At 38.6% G+C, this 9297-nt stretch overlaps 1 non-coding gene across 1 annotated transcript; it reads left to right on the forward strand.

Annotated features, from left to right (window-relative positions):
- The first annotated feature begins 1460 nt into the window (after positions 1 to 1460).
- On the forward strand, positions 1461 to 1567 carry LOC128568220 (U6 spliceosomal RNA). Its single transcript, XR_008375042.1, has one exon. It is a non-coding gene; the product is annotated as a U6 spliceosomal RNA (small nuclear RNA).
- Positions 1568 to 9297: the final 7730 nt, after the last annotated feature.

Genomic DNA, 9297 nt, shown 5'->3' on the forward strand with positions numbered 1-9297 from the left:
AGAGAAATGCAAATCAAAACTACCTTGAGATACCATCTAACTCCAGTAAGATTAGCCCATATCACAAAATCCCAAGACCAGAGATGTTGGTGTGGATGTGCAGAAAAGGGAACATTTCTACACTGCTGGTGGGAATGCAAATTAATACATTCCTTTTGGAAAGAGATATGGAGAACACTTAGAGATCTAAAAATAGATCTGCCACTCAATCCTGTAATTCCTCTACTAGGTATATACCCAGAAGACCAAAAATCACATTATAACAAAGATATTTGTACCAGAATGTTTATTGCAGCCCAATTCACAATCGCTAAGTCATGGAAAAAGCCCAGGTGCCCATAGATCCACGAATGGATCAATAAATTGTGGTATATGTACACCATGGAATATTACGCAGCTTTAAAGAAAGATGAAGACTACCTCTTTCATGTTTACATGGATGGAGCTGGAACATATTCTTCTTAGTAAAGTATCTCAAGAATGGAATAAATGGTATCCAATGTACTCAGCCCTACTATGAAACTAATTTATGGCTTTCATAGGAAAGCTATAACCCAGTTATAACCTAAGAATATGGGGAAGGGGGAGGTTGGGCAGAGGGAGGGTGATTGGTGGGATTATACCTGCAGTGCATCTTACAAGGGTACATGTGAAACTTAGTGAATTCAGAATGATTGTCTTAACACAATAACTAAGAAAATGCCAGGAATGCTATGTTAACCAGTGTGATGAAAATGTGTCGAACTATTTATAAAACCAGTGCATGGTGCCCCATGATCGCATTAATATACACAGCTATGACCTAATACTAATTAAAAAATAAAAGAGTGAAACAAAGAAAAGAAAATAATGGTCTTTTAGGAAATATTTTTCAAGACGTATCTTGCATGATTTTTGTCCACTATGAAACAATTTATGAAAACACATGCACTGACTGTGTCAGTGTTTAATTTTGAAGGTACAAATTGCATATTAATTATATTCAACAAACATAGGATTTCATCTCATTTGTTTCTAACCTCTTGTAAGCACTGTGCTGTCAGTATCACTGCTCCCTCAAACTAGCAAAGCCAGAGGTAACTAAAGAAGGAGCAATAAGAAAAAGAAAGCATTAGAAAAACTGAGGAGATAAAAAAAAAAGGCAAGTATTATCTATAATACAAATATCCACTGAGCAGAAGCTGAAAAACTTGACTCCAAACCTTTAAAACCAGGGAAATACCTCTTGTAAGAATTCAGAAAAGAAGACAAATAAATCACTAACTAGTAAGAAAAAGTAGTTACAGAAAAGTCTTTGAAGTGCACTTTAGAGATATTATTTAATAATAATAATACCATATGCCCTGTTGCTCTGTTATCCATGTAACATAACATTAACACTTTTGACAAAATTGTTTAAATTGGTATATTATTTAGAAATCATTTAGTTCTACTTCATTCTTTAATATATGATAAAACCAGTGCTCGCTTCAGCAGCACATATACTAAAATTGGAATGATACAGGGAAGATTAGCATGGTCCCTGAGCAAGGATGACATGCAAATTGATGAAACATTCCATATTATATATATATATATATATATATACATATATGCATATATATACACATATGTATGAAACCAAAGTCCAAAGATTATTTTTCCCACAATAGCAAAGCAGGAATCAGAATAAAACTTTCTGTTTCCCAGGGCGGTGCCTGTGGCTCAAAGGGGTAGAGCGCTGGTCTCGTATGCCGAAGGTGGCGGGTTCAAACCCAGCCCCGGCCAAAAAAACAAACAAACAAAAAAAAAAACTTTCTGTTTCCTAATTGTATGCTATATGTACACCTATGTAGCATTATGGTATTATTATTATTATTAAATAATAAGAGTGTGATCGTATTCCATACATGAGTTCTGCCTTACATTATTTTCTGTTTCTAAAATAAATACAACTGCAATCATGGAATCCTAACTATGCACCCTCTAAATCAATGAAATCACCTGGAGATCACATCACACCAGACAACGTTCCTTCTCAGAGTGTATAAAAGAAAAAAGAAAAGAATAAAGAAACAGACTGGGATGAAGAATGAGGTCTGGAAAGAGTGATCATGTCTACAAGGTTTGGACTTCCTATATTGAGGGTACATTAGAGTGGGAGAGTTGGGCAAAGAGACCACGTTTGGAGCTTGTTGTGACCTCACCACATTTTGTGTGCATTACTAAGAAGATAACCAGATTGGAAAGACAGAAAGCCAGTATGTCATCTAAGGACTAATGCTAAAGAGAAAAATGTAAGGAACAAGTCTTCTGCAAATTCAAAGAACCATGGAAGGTTTTTCCGTCTTCTCCAGAGCTAAGGAGGGATTGATGGTGTGTGCCCACCTAATGGCTGCAGCTCTAAACAATGTCTTTTAACATTCTTCTGAACTGATGTATCAAAGTAATTCCTCAACCTCAAAATAAAGAGTTCATTAAAACCAGTTGTTGTTCAGTAAAGAAAGGAATGATGAAGGTTAGACATACCCGAGTTGAAATCCCAATCCACCATCTCCTGGCTATGTGATGTTAAGCCAGCCCCTGATCTTCAATTTCCTGCTTCAATCTAAAGATAATCCATAGGCTGTTACGTGAAGTCCTTATGACTAGATTGTGAAATCATTTTTATTTTATAATATAATGTCATGTATTTACTGAATTTTACATAATACCCTGAATGCCTGGGTCAGCACTTAGTAAGCAAACATATTGACATTCCTTCAGCAAAATGTATCTGTAATCCACTGAAGAAGGAAAAACTTATTAATATTTTCATGACATTCAATTCAGGTGTCATCACCAAAACTATAAAATGAACTTTTCAATCTAGAGCCTTGTAGATTTTGGTAGTATGGATATGGGATTGTGTTCACCACAGAGAAAAGATGTGAGAAGGATAGGCACTAACATGACTATCTAGGGTAGATTATAAAGGGCCCCAACAAGGAATTCAAGCACAAGTAAGCAAAATTTTGGCTCAGTATGAACTCCCTTTGCTAAGAACCATGTGACCTGAGAGGCACAACTGGGAAGGTGTACAGATCTCCTGTTTCTTTCTTCCTCTCACTATTCTCTGTAGATCCTAGATCTCAGGGCCCTGTGGGACTCTACTTTTCTTTAGCTTGGGCCAAGGGGATGCAGGGGAGAGGTGAACATCAATAGTGTTGTCTTTTTAAAAAAACTCCACCTACCCTCTTTTCCCTGAGTCCTCTTACTCTGGGCCCCCAGTAAAGAGGAAGTGCTTTGTACATTGTACTCCTTACAGTTTTTAAAGTATACTTGCCTACAGTGATTTCTCTAATCATTACAGTAGCCAGTGAAGAAGAAAGTCTTAACCAATTGCTTGCAATTAGTGCCAGGATTTAGGTTCCACACTTCCTGTTCCCCCTGCAGGAGGATGATTTCATCCTAGGAGCTCTCTGCCTCGTGTCAGATTCCCTCACAGCATTCAGGAAGACCTCCATATTTTCCTAGTTCAAAGCTCATATCTGACTTTCCAAGCTACCCACTAGTTTCCTGTCTGCAATCTTAAGCATATCTACAATCCCAGGAACAGATGCACTGGGACCCACGATTGGCACCCTCCCACCTCCAGAAGAGCTGGCCCGGGACCTGCAATTGGCACCCTCCCAGACCTCCGGAACATCTGCGCCACCGATCAGCACCCTCCCAGACCTCCGGAAGAGCTGTGCCCACCAGTACCCCAGTAAGAGCTACGCCGGGACCTGCTACCCTGCCCACCTGGCCTTCCCACGAGCCACACAACCCCGTGTCCTCCCTCCCACACCCTCCCTTCCTCCACACCCACCCACTCATCTGGCCAGGGACTTTGGTAGCCACATGCCTTCTGGAGCCCTCCCTGTGTCTGCACGGAGCCCTTCTCCTGGCCAGAGACTGCTGGAGCCTTGGGCCCTCTGTGCCAAAGTCACTAGGCACCAGGCACTCCCAGAACCGTGTGTACCACCCCCCGCCCTGTTGCTGGATCCGGGGGTGTCACACTCCAGAACTGCTCCCACAACTAGAACTCCCTGGCTGGGGCAGCCCCAGTGGAGCTACACAGGGTCACTCCCTACAAAGATCCAGCAACAATAGAGGGATCCAGCTGGGGTCTAATCTTAGAGAGACACCTCCCCAACTCTGAGAACGGCCAGAGGAAATGGTGAAAAACAATCATGAGGCAAAATCAACAGAAAAACTCTGGCAATATGAATAATCAGAGTAGATCAACTCCCCCAAGGAAAAATGGGGCAGACACAGCACAAGATCCCATGCACAAACAAATAGCTGAGATGTCAGAAATCGAACTCAGAATATGGATAGCAAATAAGATCAAATTAGAATTCTAAGCAGTAACCCAAAAGATGTCTCAAGAATTCAACGAATTCAAAGACAAAATGACCAAAGATTTTGACACAAGTTGCAGTCCTAAGAGAAACACAGTAGAATCCCTCAGTAACAGAATAGAGCAAGCAGAAGAAATGATTTCTGACACTGAAGACAAAGCTATCAAATGTTCCCAAACTCTCAAAGAGGAAGAGAAATGGAAGGCAAAAACACTCTCTCAGAGAGCTCTGGGATAATGCGAAGAAAACCAATTCGTCTTATAGGGATCCTGGAAAGCAATGAAGTGGCTTCACAAGGCACAGAGTCTCTTCTCCATGAGATTATGAAAGAGAACTTTCCAGACAAGCCAAGAGATTCTGAAATTCAGATAGCAGACAGATTCAGAACTCCAGCATGACTTAACCCAAATAAGACATCCCCCAGACACATCATAATCAATTTTACTAAAGTTAATAGAAGGAGAAAATTCTGAAAGCAGCCAGACCAAAAAAAAAAAAAAAAAAGAAAACCATCACCTACAAGGGGAAGAATATGAGAATAGCTGCAGATCTCTCTGCTGAAACCTTTCAAGCTAGAAGAGGATGGTCATCGACTTTTAATCTCCTAAAACAAAATAACTTTCAACCCAGGATCCTGTACCCAGCTAAACTGAATTTCATTTATGATGGAGAAATTGAATGCTTTAATAACATTCACATGCTGAAGAAATTTGCCACAAATAAACCAGCTCTCCAGGATAGTCTCAGACCTATCCTCCATAAAGACCAGCATAATCCTCCACCGCAAACGTAAACCCACCCAGAAAATTTTGATCAAATTCCAACTTCCACAGTCACAAAAGTATTAAAAGTGTCCACCGGACTCTCAAAAGTCTTATCAATATTCTCAAATAATGTGAATGGTTTAAATTGTCCTCTAAAGAGGCACAGCTTGGATGACTGTATACAAAAACTCAAGCCAGATATCTGCTGCATACAACAATTGCATATTACATTAAAAGACAAATATAGACGCAAGGTGAAGGGATGGTCATCTATATTCCATGCAAATGGAAAGCAGAAAAAAAGCAGGCATTGAAATCGTGTTCGCAGACGCAATAGGCTTTAAACCAACCAAAATAATTAAGCATAAGGATGGACACTTCATATTTGTTAAAGGTAATACTCAATATGATGAGATCTCAATTATTAATATTTATGCGCCCAACCAGAATGCACCTCATTTTATAAGAGAAACTCCAACAGACATGAGCAACTTGATTTCCTCCAGTTCCATAGTAGTTGGAGATTTTAACACCCCTTTAGCAGTGCTGGATAGATCCTCCAAAAAGAAGCTAAGCAAAGAAATCCTAGATTTAAACTTAACCATTCAACATCTGGAATTAATAGACATCTACAGAACATTTCATCCCAACAAAACTGAACACACATTCTTGTCATCAGCCCACTGAACATACTCCAAAATCGACCACATCCTAGGCCAAAAATCTAACCTCAGCAAATTTTAAAAAATAGAAATTATTCCTTGCATCTTCTCAGATCATCATGGAATAAAAGTTGAACTCAATAACAACAGGAATCTTCATACCCATACAAAAACATGGAAGCTAAATAACCCTATGCTGAAGGATAGATGGGTTATAGACGAGATTAAGAAGGAAATCAGAAAATTTTAGGAACAAAACAACAATGAAGACACCAATTCTCAGAACCTCTGAAAGACTACAAAGGCAGTCCTAAGAGGAAAATTTATAGCAGTGCAAGCCTTCCTCAAGAAAACAAACAGAGAGGAAGTTAATAACTTAATGGGACATCTCAAGCAACTAGAGAAGGAAGAACATTCCAAACCCAAACCCAGCAGAAGAAAAGAAATAACCAAAATCAGAGCAGAATTAAATGAAATTGAAAACAAAAGAATTATACAACAGATCAATAAATCTAAAAGTTGGTTTTTTGAAAAGGTCAATAAAATAGATAAACCTTTGGCCAACATAACCAGGAAAAAAAGAGTAAAATCTATAATTTCATCAATCAGAAATGTTAACGATGAAATAACAACAGACCCCTCAGAAATTCAAAAAGTCCTTAACGAATTTTATAAAAAACTTTACTCTCAGAAATATGAAAATCTGAAAGAAATCAACCAATACTTGGAAGTACACCACCTACCAAGACTTAGCCAGAACAAAGTGGAAATGTTGAACAGGCCTATATCAAGTTCTGAAATAGCATCAACTATACAAAATCTCCCTAAAAAGAAAAGCCCAGGACCAGATGGCTTTACATCAGAATTCTACCAAACCTTTAAAGAAGAACTAGTACCTATATTACTAAACCTCTTCCAAAATATACAAAAAGAAGGAATACTACCCAACACATTCTACGAAGCAAACATCACCTTGATCCCTAAACCAGGGAAGGACCCAACAAGAAAGGAAAATTATAGACCAATATCACTAATGAATATTGATGCAAAAATACTAAATAAGATCCTAACAAACAGAATCCAACAACACATCAAAAATATTATACACAATGACGGAGTGGGATTTATCCCAGGGTCTCAAGGCTGGTTCCATATACATAAATCTATAAATGTAATTCAGCACATAAACAAACTAAAAAATAAAGACCATATGATTCTCTCAATTGATGCAGAAAAGCTTTTGATAACATCCAGCATCCCTTCCTGATCAGAACACTTGATAAAATTGGTATACGAGGGACATTTCCTAAACTAATAGAGGCCATCTACAGCAAACCCACAGCCAATATCGTACAGAATGGAGTTAAACTGAAATCATTTCCACTTAGATCAGGAACCAGGTAAGGTTGCCCATTGTCTCCATTGCTCTTTAACATTGTAATGAAAGTTTTAGCCATTGCAATTAGGGAAGAAAAGGCGATCAAAGGTATCCACATAGGGTCAGAAGAGATCAAACTTTCACTCTTTGCAGGTGATATGATTGTACATCTGGAAAAGACTAGGGATTCTACTACAAAACTTTTAGAAGTGATCAAGGAATACAGCAATGTCTCAGGCTACAAAATCAACACCCATAAATCTGTAGTCTTTATATATACCAACAATAGCCAAGCCGAAAAAACAGTCAAGGACTCTATTCCTTTCACAGTAGTGCCAAAGAAGATGAAATATTTGGGAGTTTATCTAATAAAGGACGTGAAAGATCTCTATAAAGAGAACTATGAAACTTTAAGAAAAGAAATAGCTGAAGATGTTAACAAATGGAAAAACATACCATGCTCATGGCTGGGAAGAATCAACATCATTAAAATGTCTATACTACCCAAAGCAATATATAATTTTAATGCAATTCCTATCAAACTCCATTGTCATATTTTGAAAATCTTGAAAAAATAATACTTCGTTTTATATGGAATCAGAAAAAACCTCAAATAGCCAAAACATTACTCAGAAATAAAAACAAAGCAGGAGGAATCACACTACCAGACCTGAGACTGTACTATAAATCAATAGTGATCAAAACAGCATGGTACTGGCACAAAAACAGAGAAGTAGATGTCTGGAACTGAATAGAAAACCAAGAGACTGATCCAGCTACTTACCATTATTTGATCTTTGACAAGCCAATTAAAAACATTCAGTGGGGAAAAGATTCCCTATTTAACAAATGGTGCTGGGTGAACTGGCTGGCAATGTGTAAAAGACTGAAACTGGACCCACACTTTTCACCATTAACTAAGATAGACTCTCACTGGATAAAAGATTTAAACTTAAGACATGAAACTATAAAAATACTTGAAGAAAGTGCAGGGAAAACTCTTGAAGGAATCGGCCTGGGTGAATATTTTGTGAGGAGGACTCCCCAGGCAATTGAAGCAGTATCAAAAATACATTACTGGGACTTGATCAAACTAAAAAGCTTCTGCACAGCCAAGAACATAGTAAGTAAAGCAAACAGACAGCCCTCAGAATGGGAGAAAATATTTGCAGGTTATACCTCCAATAAAGGTTTAATAACCAGAATCCAAAGAGAACTCAGACATATTAGCAAGAAAAGAACAAGTGATCCCATCTCAGGGTGGGCAAAGGACTTAAAGAGAAACTTCTCTAAAGAAGACAGACACATGATCTACAGACACATGAAAAAAAGCTCATCATCCTTAATCATCAGAGAAATACAAATCAAAACTATTTTGAGATATCACCTAACCCCAGTAAGAGTAGCCCACATCACAAAATCCTAAAACCAGAGATGTTGGCATGGATGCAGAGAAAAAGGCACACTTCTACACTGCTGGTGGGAATGCACACTAATACGTTCCTTTTGGAAGGATGTTTGGAGAATACTTAGAGATCTAAAAATAGACCTGCCATTTGATCCTATAATTCCTTTACTAGGTATATACCCAGAAGACCAAAAATCACGATATAACAAAGACATCCGTACCAGAATCTTTATTGCGCCCAATTCATAATTGCTAAATCATGGAAGAAGACCAATTGCCCATTGACCCATGAATGGACTAGCAAACTGTGGTACATGTATACCATGGAATACTATGCTGCCTTAAAGAAAGATGGAGACTTTACCTCTTTCATGTTTACATGGATGGAGCTGGAACATATTCTTCTTAGCAAAGTATCTCAAGAATGGAAGAAAAAGAGAGGACGAAAATTTAGCAAGTAACCTGATGGATTCCAGCAACACCAAGCAAGAAAGTTGAAGAATGCACATCAACCCCGCTGAAGAGAGCTGCGACCACAAGGAAGCAAACAAAAGGTACAAAACCCATCACCAAGCGGACGGGAGTCCCCCCTCCCCCACCTGATCGGCTTAAGGGCCCCACAAACAAAAGGGCAGAAATCAAAGGCCATCCCACTACACTTCACGGGAGAGACCTACTATAAACTGGACCTACCTCCCTTACTAGGACGCCTAGGCGTTAT

Source organism: Nycticebus coucang, chromosome 16 (assembly GCF_027406575.1).
Source record: "Nycticebus coucang isolate mNycCou1 chromosome 16, mNycCou1.pri, whole genome shotgun sequence".
NCBI classification, from domain to species: domain Eukaryota; kingdom Metazoa; phylum Chordata; class Mammalia; order Primates; family Lorisidae; genus Nycticebus; species Nycticebus coucang.